The sequence below is a fragment of the Ochotona curzoniae genome, unplaced genomic scaffold, assembly GCF_017591425.1.
Source record: "Ochotona curzoniae isolate NIBS_2020 unplaced genomic scaffold, NIBS_Ocur_1.0 scaffold_4701, whole genome shotgun sequence".
Taxonomy (NCBI): Eukaryota; Metazoa; Chordata; class Mammalia; order Lagomorpha; family Ochotonidae; genus Ochotona; species Ochotona curzoniae.
Window position 1 is genome coordinate 82,024,210 of NW_024467122.1, and position 17,417 is coordinate 82,041,626.

The following is a 17,417-nucleotide window of genomic DNA, read 5'->3' on the forward strand; positions in this document are numbered from 1 at the left end:
AGAGCTCCAGGAGAGGCCCTGTTTGCTGAGAAGGGCCAGCAGCCTGGAAGCTGGGGCCTCGTGGGGATGAGCAAGACCCCATGTCACTTGAGAGACAGGCGCTGGCCTCTTGAATGCCGGGCCTGTGCCTCTGTCCTCTGCCCACTGCGTCCTCTCTCTGGGAGGAGGCAGCCTCACACTGTGAAAGCTCTCCCAGCGGTAGCCAGCCTCTGCGGGGGCCCTCCTGTTTCATGGCTCTCAGGGGCGCCCAGATCCGTTCCCATCCACTCATCGTCCTGCGTGCCCTCTCCCTTGGGGGCTGGCCTCGCCTTCCTGGATCAACTCACAGGGACTGCATACTCTCCCTGGCTCTCATCAATCCTTCGCTTCCTTCACTGGAACTCCTCTTGCAATGGCCGCTCCCTCTGCCAGGCACTGGGGACAGAGGTTTCAGAATGGCCTGGACTTTTCCTGAATTCCTCCACCCTTTGCTGCCTGGGCTTGCTCAAAGCAAAGCAGCTGCAGCTCTGTTGTGGAGGCCCAGGCAGCCAGCCTGATAGGAGAGGAGGCATGGGGTTGGAGAACAATGGTGTGATGGTTCCAAGTGGGAGGTGGGCATGGGAGCTGTGCTTCTTGTTGTCTCGGGAGTAGCTGGAGGTGACATGGGACCATTCCATCCGTGCCACATCTTGAGAGTGAAACCTTGAATCCTAACCCTGTAGGTACCAGGGAACCACAGAAGGCCTCTGGGCAAGTGGGCTATAGGTGATGAGATAAATGGTTGGGAATGGTGCGTACCTGCCTGCCTCAGCCCATGCATTCCACCTTCTGCCGTCATGGCCAGAGTTTACTTTTGAATGATCTAGAAAAAAGAAAGAAAGCTGATTTGGCTGGGGTGGGTGCCAGACAGGAGGTCTGTGTGGTCTGGCAGGGTGGGGCTGCTGTGGCTAAATCAGGCTCAGGAAACACCGCTTTGTGGGAATTGGGAGGAAGAAACCTTGGGACAAAAAACAAAAACAAAACCTGTGTTTTCAAGGCCACCCATGGCCACCAGCCAGTTCTGAGCAGGCCAGAGAACCCAGGTCCACACCCGGGTCTCCCTGTGAAAGGTGCCCAGGAGTCCAGTCACCAGGAGCTCCCTGCTCCTGGCACCCAGAAGGGTTGCCTTTCTAGGTCAGGCAAAAAGTGAACCCGTACAATGTGAGCCAGCTGGTGCCCATAGCAGACATCACTAATCGATTGTGGCATTTCCATCTCCTAGTTCAGATGTGCAATGTCCCCTAGTACTGCCTTCCCTGCGGGGCTGCTGTGCCCTGGAAATGCAGCCTGTGTGAATGGAGGCATGCTGGCAGGATAAAAGACACGTTGGATTTCAAAAGCATAGTGGGATGGGGGTGCTGGCGGGGGAAGAAAGGGCTTTATCTCATGTTGTTATATTGACTGCACATTGAAATAGCATTGGGATATATATATATAATGTACTCTAAAAACAGATTTCACCTACTTCTTTAAACTTCTGCCCCATGTGACATCTGGAAAATTTAGTTTCATGCGTGACATGTGTTGTAGTTCCCACAGTCAGATCTGTGGCAGAACGCACGCTCTGGGAGGCTTGGGGGTTTGGGCTTTTTCTTTTTCTTCCTTTTTTTTTTTTTTTTTTATAAGGTTTATTTGAAAGGCAGAGTGCCAGCAAGAGACACAGAACGGGAGAGAGAGAAAAGAGAGAGAGGCCATCCTCCCATTCACTCCTCAAATAGCTGCAGTGGCCAGAGCTGGGCCAGGTTGAAGCCAGAGGACAGGAGCTCTGGGTCTCTCATGAGGGTGGCAGGGGCTCGGGCACTTGGGCTGTTTTCTGCTGCTTTCCCAGGGAGCTGGATTGGAAGTGGATTGGGGCAGCCAGGACGTGCTTTGAGGTGGGTTACTGATGTCCCAAGCAGTACCGTCGCAGCACTGGCTCAGGATGCTGGCTGTGTGCTTCACAGCTGAGGCTCTGGTCACTGAACTTGAGGTTGTAGCAGGTGCTCCGGGTGCTGTTCGCTGGCTGGATGAGTGGTTCCCCACCAACACCGCTCTCGGGGACCAGGACACGTTCACTCCCTGACCCCGGCAGTCGTCCCTGCGTGCTAACAGCCCCTCCATACCTTTGTATCTGGCTTAGGACTTGCCTGAGATCCAGCAGGGGCAGCTTCTCCGTGGATGCGGGTCACTGTACCACTTTATTGAGCATCCCCAAAGAGGTTTTCTCACTTCCTCCGGAGCAGGAAGCAGATGGCATGGGTGTTTGCATCTCTGGGTACCTTCAATCCACTCCCAGCTCAGAGCTCTAGTCCCTGGGGACCAGTGAGGATGCTCTGGACGCCCACAACTCCGGGGAGCGGGAAACAGGGGCCGCCTCCGTGTTTTTCCCAAACCGACAAGGGCTTGTAGCCCTGAGCGTCCTTGCCTCTCGGATCGAACAAAGAACTAAAAATAACCTGCACTCCAGTCTGCCCCATGGCTGCCCAGGCCCAGCAGTCCGTGCCAAGCAGACCTGTGCCTGCCAGCTCAGCAGATGCCTCAGTCTGCCCTGGCTACTGACCCCCTGTCTCCCTGGCCTGGGGACACCCACCCCTGGATTACCTACATTCCTCTGGGTCCCTTGCTACCCTGCCTTCCATAGCACTCTGGGTGTTGAGCCCCTGGACTTCCAACCCAAACTCTGTCCAGCTGCCAATCTCGAGGAGATGCTGCCAGACACAGTGGTGGGGGAGGATGTGCTGGACAGACAACAAAGCTGCATCACATCAATGAAGCCAAGTGGTGCAAGAGCCTGGTGGGAAGAGGGAGACCTGGATGGGTACCGGGAGGCGGCATGGTGTGTTGGGGAGACCTGGCAGTACAGTCTAGTGTTGGGGGGGCGTGTATCTTGGGCTGCAGTGGGCTTCCCTGGCGGCACAAATGACTGAGCAGGTGACAGGTGCTGGTGATGGCGTCAGCCGGGGACAGTTTCCGCACCCTGAGCTGAGCTGCAGGAAGTGGGGCAGTGGGAGTCACAGTTGCCTTCCTCCCACCCCCACCACCCCCACCCTCTGGGAAAGTGACTCTGGGGGATGTCATGGGAAGGAAAGTTCTGAATGAACTCATGGGGGGACTGTTCATGGCAGCTGCCGGGAAACCTCGATCAAAACCCAGCTTGACCCTTGACAACGCGTCCTCCTTCTTCGTGGTGGGGTGCCTTGAGAGGGGCTTGGGTGAAGCCCCCATTAGACAGGCAGGGGAGAGGGAGAGAGGGCCAGGGAGAGCTGCCTGGGTCCCTTGGAATCTGGCCTAGAACCCTGGACCCCACTGTTCCCCAACCCCAGCAAAACCTTCCGCCTGGGGAGCAGTTTCAGACCTGAGGTTTTTCTCACCTCCACCCCAAGATTCAGTTCCCAGCATATGTGGGCTCTCGCTAGCCTGCATCAGCCACCTGTGAAACCTCACTAATAGGATGCCTACCGTGGTCTCTGGGGTCTGCAGGGCAACCGCCTCACCTCTTCCTCCCCTCCTTTGCCTCTCTGAGCTGCTGCAAAAGCCCAGAGGCCCCCTGGAGCTCCCCTGTACCCTGCAGGGCCCTCGGCTCCTCCTTTGTCAGTTTAAGGAATATTGCCAAGGCCTGGCAAGGTAGCCTAGTGGCTCAAGTCTTCTTCTTGCACCCCCGGGATCCCATATATATGCCAGTTCTAATCTCGGCGGTCAAGCTTCCCATCCAGCTCCCTGCTTGTGGCCTGGGAAAGTACTCAAGGACGGCCCAAAGCCTTGGAACCCTGCACCTGTTTGGGAGACCTGGAAGAGACTCCTGACTCCTGGCTTCGGGTCGGCACAGCATCAGCCATTGCAGCAGCTTAGCTCAGTGGATTGCACTGGTCCCGCAGGAAAATAATACCGACTGTGGCTTCATACGAATCAAAATAGGTCCGTGTGGCCCTCAGACCTAACAGCCAACAGGTTCCAGCAAGATCAGCGCCACCAACAACCTAGCTATATAGGACACCTGGTGTCTCCTTAATCCTGGGACCTGCTCCAACCGGAAGTGGGAGGAAGGTTGCAGAAACAACGGTGCAGACTCAGCATGGTATTACAGGCAAGAGACAGTGGATGAGCCAGGAGCTGGGGCTACAGAGACCATGGTGGAAATCTAACATAAGAACCCAGACCTGGAACTCACTGGAGGGAGTGGCACAGCTGACTGCAAACAAACTGCAATACCAACTGCAATAAGTAAAATCAACCTGTAAGCCTGTGGGTGGTGCAGCTCAGAAACCTGCCCCAAGGAGAAGAATCTGCTAACCAGAAGTACAATGACCAAGAGCAAAACAAGAGACAAAGGCACAATGAATGTTACTGAAAACTCCCCTGCAAAGGAGCAAAACCCTATGCCAACCTCAGAGTTGAGGAAGACATCGAGAAAATGGAGGACAAAGAATTCAGAAAACTCATTTTAAAGCTTCTGATCAACAATGAGGAGCACATACAGGAATTCAAAGAATTTAAGGAATATTTTACACAAGCAATGGCAGCAGTAAAGCAAATCAAGACTGATATGTCAGAAATTAAGAACACAGTAGAGCAAATTAAAAGTACAGTAGAGAGTCTCCAAAATAGAATGAAGCAAGCAGAAGAAAGAATCTCAGAATTGGAAGATATTTCCTGTCATTGGGGGAAGCAAACAAAAAGCTGGAAGCAGAGCTGGATCAGGACAAAAAAAAGTAGTCAAGAATTGAAAGACACTATTAAGAGGCCTAATATAAGAGTTACGGGAGGTCCAGAAGGTGCAGAAAGAGAAACTGGTTTTACAAATGTATTTAATGAAATAATAGAGGAAAATTTCCCTAATCTAGAGAAAGAATTGAGAAACAACATCCAGGAGGGGCACGAAACTCCCAACAGGCTTGACCAAAAGCGATCTTCACCACAACACACAATAATCAAGCTCTCTTCAACTGAACATAAGGAAAATATCCTGAAATGTGCACGTAGAAAAAAATCAATTGACATATTAAAGGAATGCCAATTAAGCTCACAGGAGATCTCTCACAGGAAACTCTACAGGCAAGAAGAGAATGGAGTGACATATTCCAGATCCTAAAAGAAAAAAAGTTGTCAGCCTAGGATAACATATCCAGCAAAGCTTTCTTTTGTCTTTGAAAATGAAATAAAATTCTTTCACAGTAAAGAAAAGTTAAAAGAATTTGCCTCTTCCAAACCTGTCCTAAAAATGATACTTAAAGATGTTCTCTTCACAGAGAAGAGGAATAGCACCCACCAAAACCAAAGGCAAATATGAAGCACATCCCAGTAAAATGACAACAGAAGACTAAAACAATGAACAACCCATTGCTAAAATGACAGGACCAAAGTACCACCCATACATATTAACCCTGAATGTAAATGGCTTAAGATCAATCAAATGTCATAGATTAGTAGACTGGATTAAAAAACAAAACCCATCTATTTGTTGCCTAGAAGAGACACATTTCACCAAAAAATCAGCGGAAACTATATCGCATGGGTTTTGATGTTTTCTGTTCGTTTCATCTCTTCAAAACACTTTCTTCTGATTAAAGTCTTCAATGACTCATACAGTAGCATCATTTTCTGCAAGAAGGTTCTTGATTTTCATTTCTTTAGCTACACATTAGTCATTTAGTAGCATGTTATTTAACTTCATGGTGTTGTTAATTTCTTTTTTCTTCCTAATGTTGATTTTGTTTTGTGACTTTTCATTTAAGGGGATATTTAGTAGCTGTGTAATGGAGACTGTCATATCTAGTAACATGTTATTTAACTTTATGGCATTGTAAATTTCTATTTTTCTTTCTATTGTTGATTTTGTATTATGACTTTTCATTTGAGGGGATGTACAGTAGCGTGGAATGGAGACTAACATATCCAGATGTGAGGATGCAGTGTAGTATGCATCTCTACTTCCAGACAAAGATGGACTTCTAATGATATAGAGGAATCATGTGTTTATGGGGGGGGAATTGGGGCAGAGATAAGGGAAATAACAGGAGCCCATGGAACTGTATCATAAAAATGATAATAATAATAGGGTTAATGCTGTTGAGCCTATACAAAAATAAAATAAAAATGAAAAATAGGGCTCGGCGTAATAGTGCAGTGGCTAAAGTCCCTTTCTTGAATGCACTGATATCCCATATGGTTGCTGGTTCTAACCCCGCTTCCCATCCAGCTCCCTGCTTGTGGCCTGGGAAAGCAGTCGAGGACGGCCCAAAGCTTTGGGACCCTGCACCTGTGTGGGAGACCTGGAAGAGGCTCCTGGCTTCGGATCGGCATAGCATCATCGGCCGTTGCGCTCACTTGGGGAGTGAATCATCGGACGGAAGATCTTCCTCTCTGTCTCTCCTTTCTGTATATCTGCCTTTCCAATAAAAAAATAATAAAAATAAATCTTTAAAAAAAATAAAATAAAAAAGACAAAAAATATATATAAAAATAAATAAATAAAGGAAAAATAAATAAATCTTAAAAAAAAAAAAAGAAAAGACAACTGCCAGGATTGGTGGGATGAGGAGGACCCTGAGGGTGAGGAAGACCTGGGCCTTCAGCATCCTTGGCCTTGAGGCAGCCCCTGCTGAACCCCACCTCCACGGAGGCTGCTCCCCCATGTATCACAGGGACACAGACACACACAGGGCCAAGGCCGATGGGCCCCAGTCCCCATCTCTCACCCCTTGCTCTCTCCTCTCTGTTCTGTCGCTCTGTGTCCCTCCTAACTCTCTCTCTGATGCAAAGTCTTATGTTCCCATGTGTGAAACAATCCTGTGTCTATATCACATGTACCGCCCATGCGTGGACATGCATGTCTCTGGATTTCCCTGCCCCGGGCTCTGAGAAGGGGCCGTGTTAAAGCTGTGTTCTAAGCCACCTGCATGCCCCCTCAGAGTGCCCAGGGTTCAATTCCCAGGTCCGCTTCTGCTAACGCATGCTCTGGGTGGTTGGGTCTCCTCCACACATGCAGGAGAGCCTGGCTTCATGTGCCCCAGCTCCCTGTGATGGGCATTTGGGCCATGAACTCATGGAGGAAAAAGTTCTCTCTCTTTGTCTCTCTGCTTTTCAACTATAAAAGACACTATAAAAAAAGACAACTATAAAAATCAATGAAATATGTAGAAGAAATATATAGAAGAATGCAGTTGGAAGACATGGACCTTGTAGCATCCCCATGACCCGAAGACCCCGAGGGATAGTGCAGCTGCCTGGCTGTGTATATGTGTGTCCCCAGGGACCGGTGGGGGCTGGACAGCCTGGTGACCAAGGCCTCTGTCCCTTTGTCCTCCAGACAAAGCACCGGATGAGGCCAGGTACTGGACTTTCCTGGGCGGACTGTGGTGGCTTTCCTGAAATGCTTATCATTTTCCGTGTCCCAAGGTTATAGGCTCCCACTGGAAGCAGGGGTGGGGTGGGACAGGAAGTTGTTCGAGTCACCAAGGACCTGACTTGTGGCCTGCCCTGGCAGCTAGGCTCAGGTCTCCCCACCAACTCCCCCAACCGGAACCTGTGTCCCTGCCGGCCTGAGCACAGGGACCTGCCCTATTCCAAGAATCTACTGTATCAGGCTTTGCTGGGTACAAGCAGGAGGTGGTGTAGAGACGGGGAATTAAAAGCAAAAGCCCCCACAGGATGGTCCAGTGGGGCCCATGAGCTTTCTGTCGCCATCTTTTGGATCACAGAGAGGGATGCTGACTCTGCCATAGACAGCACCGGGATTGGGTGGGGTGGGGGTGGGCTTCAACAACATCACTACAAAACGCGTATGGGGGAAGCTCTCACACGGGTCCCAGAACTCTTTCCGCCAATACAAACTGCATTTTCCGGGAACCGTTAAAAGGACCCCGATTCGGTGGTGACACACACACAGTGTCACTTACAGATCACACCGCTGCTGGGTGGAAATTATTCTGGAAGTCCCACATGAGTCACCTGGGTTTTCCTCTCCAGCCCCCTGAGATTCATTGTGTTCATGTATTTTTCAAAGATGACTTGTCTGGGAGTCAGAGGGGCGAGAGGCAGAAAGCGAGATTCCGTTCACCGGCTCACTTCCTTGGCTGGGGCCAGGCTGAAGCTGGCAGCTGGGAACTCCTGCCTGGTCTCCTGTGGGGCTGGCAGCTATCCAGCTACTGGAACCCTCCCTGCTGCCTCCCAGCGTTCCTTAGCAGGACACTGGGATTCGAGCAGAGCTGGAGGTCTCATGGGATGTGAGTGTCCCAAAGGGCCCCTGACCTGCCCGTCTGGGGTCAATGTGCAACTGTGTCGCAGTTCCTAACTAAAACCTTACAAGCCAAAAGACAGTTGACCTTTGACCCAGCCATTTTAGGCATCTCTGCTCTCACTTTTGAAGTTATTCGCAGGGCGCCTCCTCCTGCAGGCTGTGGTTTGCACAGGGGCGGTGGGCGGGGAGAACGCACACACCGGAGGGGAGCAGACAGGAGAGTCCCTGGGTCAGGCCTGGGTGAGGAGGCAGCCCTGGCCGACCAGAGCTGCTCCTGGGGAGCCCACTAGGACCTGAGGCCTGGACGCCCCCAGGGAGGTGATGGGGACACCTCTTCCAAGTCCCCCAGCTCAGGGTCAAGAGGTTGCCTGCCATCTGCCACCTGTGCGGAAACAGAGGTGGGCTGGCTGGGGGAGGGAGTGAGCCTTCTACTTTCACTGGTTTCTCCCTTGCCAGATGTGTTTGGGGTGGAGGAGCTGTGGGAGCTGACGGGAACCCACATCCCCCCCAAAAGGAGGCTTGAAGCTGAGTCAGGCTGAGTCAGGCCCGCTCCGTGGGTACCTCTGCCCGCTGCTGGGATCCTGTGGTTAGAACAAAGGAAGGACTGCCCGCATTCTGTACTTTGCCCTCGGAAAGGCCTGCGAGACCTCTGCCACAGGGAAAGTGCAGAAGCCACAGCTGGTGCCCGAATGGCCTTGCTATGGGGGACAGGAAGGAGGACTCCCCCACCCACTGCAGGCCCTCCTCCCTCTCCCACAGGCCTGGTTTGTGGTGGGGAGTGAGGGGGCAGGGCACAGCAAGGGGGCTGCTGGGCAGAGGGAGAAAAACACAACAGCCAGGGTTGCCTTCCCAGCATATCCCACCCCCCGACACCCGGGGTGGAAGGCCGGGCTGTTTAACTCTTATTTAGTGGGAAGAAATTCTTATAACCTAACATTGGCCATTTTCCCTCCTCTGAAAATGCATTTAAAAATCTGTAAACTGAGGCACAGAGGGAGAGAGAGACAAAGCCAGATGTTCTCAATCCAATGGTTCACCTACCAACGGCCACGCCAGTCAGGGCCGGGCCAGGCCAAAGGAGCCTGCACCCACGTGGGTGACCGGGACCCCAAGGGGTAGAGTCATCAGTGGTTGTTTCCCAGAGTGCACGTTAGCAGGGAACTGGGATGGGCAGTGGGGGCAGGCCTTGACCCCAGGCACTCTGACAGGGAATGGAGGTGTCTAAGGTGGCAGCTTGGGACTGCTGTGCTAAACATCAACCCTTGCTACCCTAAAACGTACAACCCCAGTGATTTTCAAGGTCATCACAATGCCATGTGACTCTTCCCTTTACTGTTCTCATTCCAGAACATTCTACCACCCATTTGCCTATTAGCAGTCCTTTCTCTCCCTTCCCCCAGTAACCTAGTTTGGCTTTGTCTCTTTAGAACCTATCCCATACTTTCCCGGTAGTGGCGCCTCATGGTCCGGATCTCCTGCTCTCTGTCTGCAGCCGTGCCATCCAAGGGACTGCTCCGGTTTGTGCAGGTTTTCGGGTGCAAGAAGACGGCCGCGGCCGTGGCTCACTGCAAACAGGGCAACGGGTTCATCAAGGTGAACGGGCGGCCGCTGGAGATGATCAAGGCGCGCACGCTGCAGTACAAGCTGCTGGAGACCATCCTGCTTCTGGACAAGGAGAGGTTCGGCGGTGTGGACATCCGTGTCCGCGTGAAGGGTGGTGGTCACGTGGCGCATCCATCCGTCAGTCCATCTCCAAAGCGCTGGTGGCCTATTACCAGAATATGTGGATGAGGCTTCCAAGAAGGAGATCAAAGACATCCTCATCCAGTACGACCGTACCCTGCTGGTTGCTGATGCCCGCCGCTGTGAGTCCGAGAAGTCTGGAGGTCCTGGCGCCTGCGCTCGCTCCCAGAAATCCTACCGATAGGCCTGCCCCAGGATCAGGGGTTGGCTTTATAATAAATGGAGGTTGTGGCATTTTAAGGTTGAAAAAAAGAAGCAACAAAAAAAGAACCTATCCCATAAATGGATACGTGTGACTCGTGCACGACCTGGCTTCAGTGTGCCTCGCTTGTCAGCGGCCACTCACTCTGGCTGTTTCCTGTTTGTTTTCTCTGAATCCTGGCTTAAGTACGGTCTCACATTCCCACCTCCCATCCTCTTGTCCTTTTCCCATTTTACTGGGCACCTGTTTGATGCCAGGCCTGTGCTGGCTATGGTGTTGGGGATGAAGGGCCCAGGGCTGCTCCTTCATAGCAAAGGGGAAGGAAAAAGGATGGTGCCCGGTGCCCAGGGAGTGCCAATGAAGAAAGACTGCCTGGGCCAGCTGCGTGGGAGAAGCTGGGCAGCTTCAGAGAGGCTGTGTGTGTGTGTGTGTGTGTGTGTGTGCACGCATGCAGGGGAAAGGACTTGAGTGGCACTGCCCCGGGGGCACTGCCCCGGTTCTCAGCTCCCACGTTCTTAGTGGGGGCTGGGAGGGCAGTGGACAAGGTGTCAGTGCCTTGGAACTGGTTTCAAACCTCGCTAAGCCTGTGGCACGAGGCCTTGCCTCCTGACAGGTAAGCAGCCTTGAGCCAGGGTGGGAGGAATTTTCAGGGGTAATCATAACACCATGCGACCTCCCCGGCTACCATTTTATTCTAGAACGTTCTAGAAAGCTCATATCTCTTCACATTCCTTGCCCCCATCCCACCAATCTCTAGCATGGAGATCATTTTAACTTTGATACTGAGGGAAGCTGGGCAGGGCAGGGCAGGTGGCAGAGCCCAGGATGACCCAGGGGTAGGGGGATGGTGGAGGTGGAAGGGAAAACGAGCCTGGGGACTAGCTCTCAGACTGCAGCAAGAGCCTCTGGTCAAGCGTGGGTTGAGGGCAGAGGCCTCAGGCCAGCCGAACCAGTTTTTCCCTGTTAAGTTTCAGGTTGGCTCAGTTTGTGACCTGTGGCTTGGCTCGGAGGTGGGGTGGGTGGGAGTGGGGTCAACTCTCACCCCAGCTCATCTTGGTCCCTACGGAGGAGTCTCAACTCCAGCCACCTCCCTCGGGTTCCCTCTTCCAGCAAGCAAGTGGGAGGTGGAGTCGTAGCAGGTCCTCAGCGTGGATAACCTCCCCCACGCGACTTTGGGACTGCTTGCCTGCTGAGCTCATATTAGTAGGACGGAGTTCAAGCGTGCTCACCTTCTTACACGCCCCACTGACTCATGGTCGGTCTCATGGGGAGTGAAGGCTGCAGCAGGTACTGTGGGCGCGTGGGACTGCACACGCAGCAGCCAGCCCTTCCCTGCCCCCACATCTACAACAGAGAGGCCTTCTACCCGCCAGTTAACTCTCCACATGGTCCCGAAGGAGCCAGGGGCTTCTTTCACGTCTCCCATGTGAATATCAGCAACCCAAGACCTTGGAACATTTTCCACTGCTTTCCCAGGCACATTAGCAGGGAGCTGGATTGAGAGGAGAGAAGCAGGGCCCGGCACTGTAGCCTAGTAATTAAAGTCCTCTCCTTGCATGTGCCAGGATCCCATTTGGATGCCAGTTCTGATACTGGTGATCCCACTTCTCACCCAGCTCCCTGGTTTTTGGCCAGAGAAAGCAGTTAAGGGCAGCTTAACTCCATGTGGGAGATCCAGAAGAAGCTCCTGGCTCCTGCCTTCAGATCGGCTCAGCTCCGGCCATTGTGGCCACTTGGGGAATGAATCAACGAATGAAAGATCTTCTTCTCCTCTCTGTATATTTGACTTGCCAATAAAAATAAATCTTAAAAAAGAAGAAGTGGAGCAGCCAAGGCTGTAGCACCCACTGGTGTGTATAAAAGTCGAACAGGGTGCAGGACAGATCAGACCAGTCTGCTACACATGAAGCATGCGTTAGAACCCTGGCTGGGGGCAGGCCTGGTGGGGGCTATTGGGAGTTTCTCTAACTGGGCCGCAGCTCCCACTAGTGTATGTGAGGGCCAAGTGTGTGGTGGGCAAGACTGGGCTGGGCCACAGCATCCATGGGTTTGTGTAGGAGACGGAGCTGGAGACAGAACTGACCAGGCATTGCAACCCCGAGTGTGTGTGTAGTTTTGATGTGGGTGATGGACTGAGCTGGACCCTATACTGGCTTGTACTCACAGGAGACAGATTTAGGGTCACTTCTGGTGAGGTTTCCGTGGAGACCACCTGAACTGGACTGCTGGACCCAAAATTCCAATCATGGGGAAAAAAATCACAGGATGTGTGGTCTGACCATGGAGTGCATGTGCCAGAACGGGGCCTCCTCAGTTGCTGAAGCCGGTGAGGTGCAAGGCGTGCCCAGATGCACCTGGGAGATATGACAGTTCATTGGGACCTGCAGAGAGCATCTAGTACCATGGCAGAGGATGGAGGCCAGAATAAGCTGGACAACTCTCCCAGCCAAGCTTTGACAGCAAGTACTTGAGCGAGTAGAACCTCTAAAGTGGATTGTGGGCCCGGCGCGACGGCACAGTGGTTAAGGTCCTCACCTTGCACACCCGGGATACCATATGGGTGCTGATTCTAATCCCGGTAGCCCTGCTTCCCATCCAGCTCCGTGCTTGTGGCCTGGGAAAGCAGTCGAGGATGGCTCAAGCCTTGGGACCCTGTACCCGCATGGGAGACCTGGAGGAGGCTGCTGGCTTTGGATTGGCTCAGCACCAGCCGTTGCGGCCGCCTGGGGAGTGAATCATCGGACGGAAGATCTTCCTCTCTGTCTCTCCTCTCTGTATATCCGCCTTTCCAATAAAAATAAAAAAATAATATAAAAAAATAACAAAGTGGATTGTATCCGCCAAGGGACCTTGCAAGGATTTCCTCATCCTTGGAGCAAACAAAATCAACAGCATGTCAGAACTATCAAAATCACACGAACAGTCCCCTCAGAGCATGTTCCACGTCAGGGACTCTGGGATGATACTAGGTGGTCGTCCCCATCCCAGGATTAGGATGCTGGGTGTGGCTTCTCCCCTTCTTTCCCCCTTCCCTGAGAAACAAGAAGAAAAAGAAAATTGGAAACAATGGCCCCATCCAGTTTCTGCTACTCCTCAACCCTCCCCACTCTTCTGAATTATGTAAACATCATCAAAAATAAAAAATAAAAGAAAGTGGATCAGTCAAGGAGGGCTTGAACTTGCATCCGTATGGGACAATAACAGAGGCTTGGCCTACAATGTCACAGGGTGAATCCCAGAGGTGATGATGGGATGGGGGAAGGGGACACCCTGGCTTGGGTGCCCCAAGGGTCCCGAGACACCCCTGCACTGACTGCACCCCAGGAATCACTTGGGCATAGACGTGGGGCAGGGTATTGGGTGGCCCACAGGCTGCCCCCTGCATCCACCAGAGAATGCTGCAGTAGGAGGACGCCCCTGAGGTTGGCAGGTGCATCTGAGGCTCTGGAGTCAGAGAAGGGAGTGGGGGGAGTTCCATGCCTGTGGTCCCTAGGGTTTCTGGGCACTGGTGGGAGACCCCAGTTGCCAAAGTGGGGACCCCTTTCCCACCTTCTCACAATGCCCTACCAATAGCAGCTTTCAGGTCCTTGGGTATCCGCTGTCCCCTGCCCCCATGGCCGACTCCCCCTTTCCCGCTCAGGTCCAGGTCACCATCTGAGCTGGCCCATCCCTGCACAGTGCAGCAGTAATACGGGCAGCAGGGGGAAGTCCTGAGGGGGTTGCCCTTGCCTGCCTCTGCCCCCTGGCCCTGGGAAGGCCTCACTTCCCCATCACTCAGCTCTACCCGAGACCTTTGAGGCCAATTTGTGGGTCTTTAACAGAGAGGCCCCTAGGGGCCTGGCTTTTCCTAGGGGCTGCCCAGGTTGGTGGGACGGGCTGTATCATGGGGATTCCGGTAACTCCAGGACTCATCGTGGCTAAAACCCCCAATTCCCTGATGGCTCAGAGGTCCCAGGTGCCTGGTCTGCGGCTGTGAGCACTGAGTGAGGTCCACGCCTTTCGGAGGAACTCTGTGTGCGTAGAGGGGGCTGGCCCAGGGCTCTGACAGTGATCTCAGATGGGACTTTGGAAAACTCCGGAAAGGCTTTTTTTTTTAAGACTTATTTATTTATTTTTATTGGAAAGGCAGATATACAGAGAGGAGAGACAGAGAGGAAGATCTGTCTGATGATTCACTTCCCAAGCGGCCACAACGGCTGAAGCTGAGCCAATCCAAGGCCAGCAGCTTCTTCTGGTTCTCCCACACAGGTGCAGGGTCCCAAGGCTTTGGGCCCTCCTCGACTGGTTTCCCAGGCGACAGGCATAGAGCTGGATGGGAAACGGGGCAGCCGGGATTAGAATCGGTGCCCATATGGGATCCTGGTGCGTTCAAGGCGAGGACCTTAACCACTATGCTATTGCACCAGGCCCTGAAAATAAATTTTAAAAAGGAAGTTTGAAGCCAGTGAGGTGTCATGCTAGTGCCTAGCAAGCCGGCCAGGCTGGGCAAGGTGTCTTCTGTGTGTTGTCTCTGGGATGAATTGGACTGGTTGGGCACAGACGGGGAGCCCAGGAAAATCACAGGATCAAAGGCATGGGGGGTCGGGACCAGGGTGGACCTATTTGAGAGACTCTGGCTGGAGTCCACAAGAGATTGCTGGGAATGGGGTAAGTGCATTCCCGGAACCTGCACCCCCAGCCCTGGCATGCCCCTGCAGGGGTGCCTGGGGCTTGAACTCGCCCCTAGGGCTTCCTATGTCCTGGCTCAGCTCAGCCTGGGGCTGGCTCTCCACCAGGTGTCAAACTCCTTTTCTTCCTGGTGGCCCTGGTGACTTTGTCAGCGGGGGGAGTGGCCTTGGGATCTGCTCACTGGAGCCTGTGAATGCCCCCAGCCATTCCCGCTCCGTCTCTGAGGGGCAGCAGTCAGGAGAGAAGAGACTCAGATGTGGGGAACCCTGGTGGGGTGCCACGCTCCCTAACCTGTGGAGAGGAGCTGGGCAGCTTTCCCTCCCCTGCCAGGTGCAGGACCTCCCAGCCGGGCTGCCAGTGCCCCACTGAACCTTGAGTAGACTGACTGTGCCTGATGCAGAGAGAATAAGCCTCAGAGAGCCCCCCTCAGCTTGGCTGTGTTCTCCAATGTGGGCTCCCCCCCGCCCCACCGCTGCCCCGGGGTCCAGGGGTCAGGGTGGGGCTGGGGCAGTTCTCCCCACCTGTGGATATTTGTGCTGGGGACCCAGCACCCACATGACCCGCATCCATAGTGTTGCAGGAATTTTGATTCCGAGTATGGCAGCAACCTCAAATTCTTGTCTCGCAGGAAAGAAGAATTTTCATGCGGACACGGTTTAGTTTTAAAGCAAGATTTATTAGAAAAGTTGAGAAGAGAAGACTCCCGTCCTAGTGACGGGAGGGGGTTTTGAGATAGAAAAGACCCTTACCTCCTGCCATAGTGGCAGGAGGAAAAGGACCTCAGTGCTCTGCCATAGTGGCAGGAAAATAAGAACCCGTATTAATGGTGGGGAATGCACCTTTTAAAGGTTTCCCTCAAAGATGTTTCTCCATGAACAAAGAAAATTCCTGGTTTCCATGGTACTTGGCCTTGGGACAAAAGGCCACAGAGGTGCCAGACATAGGACATTCCAGGCCTTGGGCAGATGTGTATTACTTCTTCCTGCTCTCCTTTCAATGATAAAGAGATCAGCCTGAGACCCTCCCACAGTGGCCGGAGGTAATGGCCGATACTTCTGGTGGGGAATTGATATGCTAATAGCACCCCTGTCCCTGGGAGAGTGAGTTCAAGACATGGTGGGGAAATTCTCTTTTACTCAGGGACCCAGAATACCCTAACTGCCTACTACCCACTCTAACTCCTCTCTCAATAGGACTCATCCTGGGTGGGTGGGTCAGCTGTGGGGGCCAGGGTCAGACCAGGGTTGGGGTAGCCAGCAAGCCAGCAGACCAGAGGCCAGAGAGCCAGGGGTCGCACACAGTAGGCTGCTGGACCCAGAGTGGCGAGAGGTCTGTGGGGTCCAGGGGAACCCCTGAGTTCCGAGCAAGGAGGAAAGAGAAGGAGCGGAGAAGCAGGAAGGAGGAGGAGGTGGCTGCAGGAGTCATGGGAAGGGCAGTGTGGTCAGAGGCAGGAGGGAGGGCTGAGTAGGCGTGGGTGTCTCCCCCAGATAACTAACCATGGCTGCAGGCTGGGCAAGGTCACCATGTGGAGGAGGCAGCTAACTGGGGTGGGGTGGCCTTGGAAAGGGCAGGAGGCATGTGAGTGGGATGTGAGGGTGAGGGGCTGGTCTGCAGATAGTCTGACCAGAGATGACCCCATAGCACCCTTGGTGGCCTCCTGCCGGGCCCTGGGGTTCCCACCGGGGACACATGCTTTGGGGGTTGTTGGGAATCCAGTGGTGTCCAGCTTTCACAGCTTGCGTCTGGCCGCCCTTCTTCCCTCCTTTGAAATGCCTGGGTTGCACCTGCCAGCTGGCCAGTCCGCCGGACAGCAGAGCTAAACATTGGCCTGGAGTGGAAAATCGCCTAAGATTATCTATTTCCTGTTTCTTGAAAATCGGAACAACATGAGAGACTTCTGAGAAAAGGAAGTGGCCTTCTGCGGGCCACCACACCCCTCACAGAGGGTCCGGTCGTTCCTCACCTAGGGTGGCCCAGGTGCTTATAGGTCCTCCCTTCCTACCCCATTGTCAAAAAGGGAAGGTGAGGCTGTGGGATGGGTGGGCTCTGGAGGTGGGACCCCACCACTGTGGCTGCAGAGTCCTGACCTGCCTCTGGGGCTGTCTGGGGTCCCTGCTTACCCCAGAGCCGGTGAGACACCCACACCCCCCTGTGGTTCCCTGCGCACGGGGCACCTGTACAGGGCCCTGTGACACTTCCCTGTAGCCTACGCAGGGGACCGGGAGCTCCGGAAATGCCAGTCCCTGTGGCCCAGATCCGGTGCCTGGAGTTCTTTCCTGCTTCCTGATGTTGGGTTGTTCCCACAGGCTGTGGAGCCCCAGGAGAGGCAAGGCTGCCTCTGAAACACCTGGCTCACTTAGGGCTGCTATCCTGGGTCCCAGGAGGCCCTTGTTACACCCTTGTCCTGGAGGACACACGGCTGGGATGTGGAGGATATGAGCTCACCTGAGGGCCGGGCACCACCCCAAACCTGTGAACCTGGCACCTGTTGCCAGCCTTTCTTTCTAGAATGTTCTTCCTCCGAATGCCACACGACTCATTCCTTTAAGTCTTCAACCTATCTTGAAATAT

General features: G+C 53.5%; 1 pseudogene; it reads left to right on the plus strand.

Moving 5' to 3' along the window:
- The first annotated feature begins 7,315 nt into the window (after positions 1 to 7,315).
- Positions 7,316 to 10,220, plus strand: LOC121148440 (annotated as a pseudogene).
- The last annotated feature ends 7,197 nt before the right edge of the window (positions 10,221 to 17,417 follow it).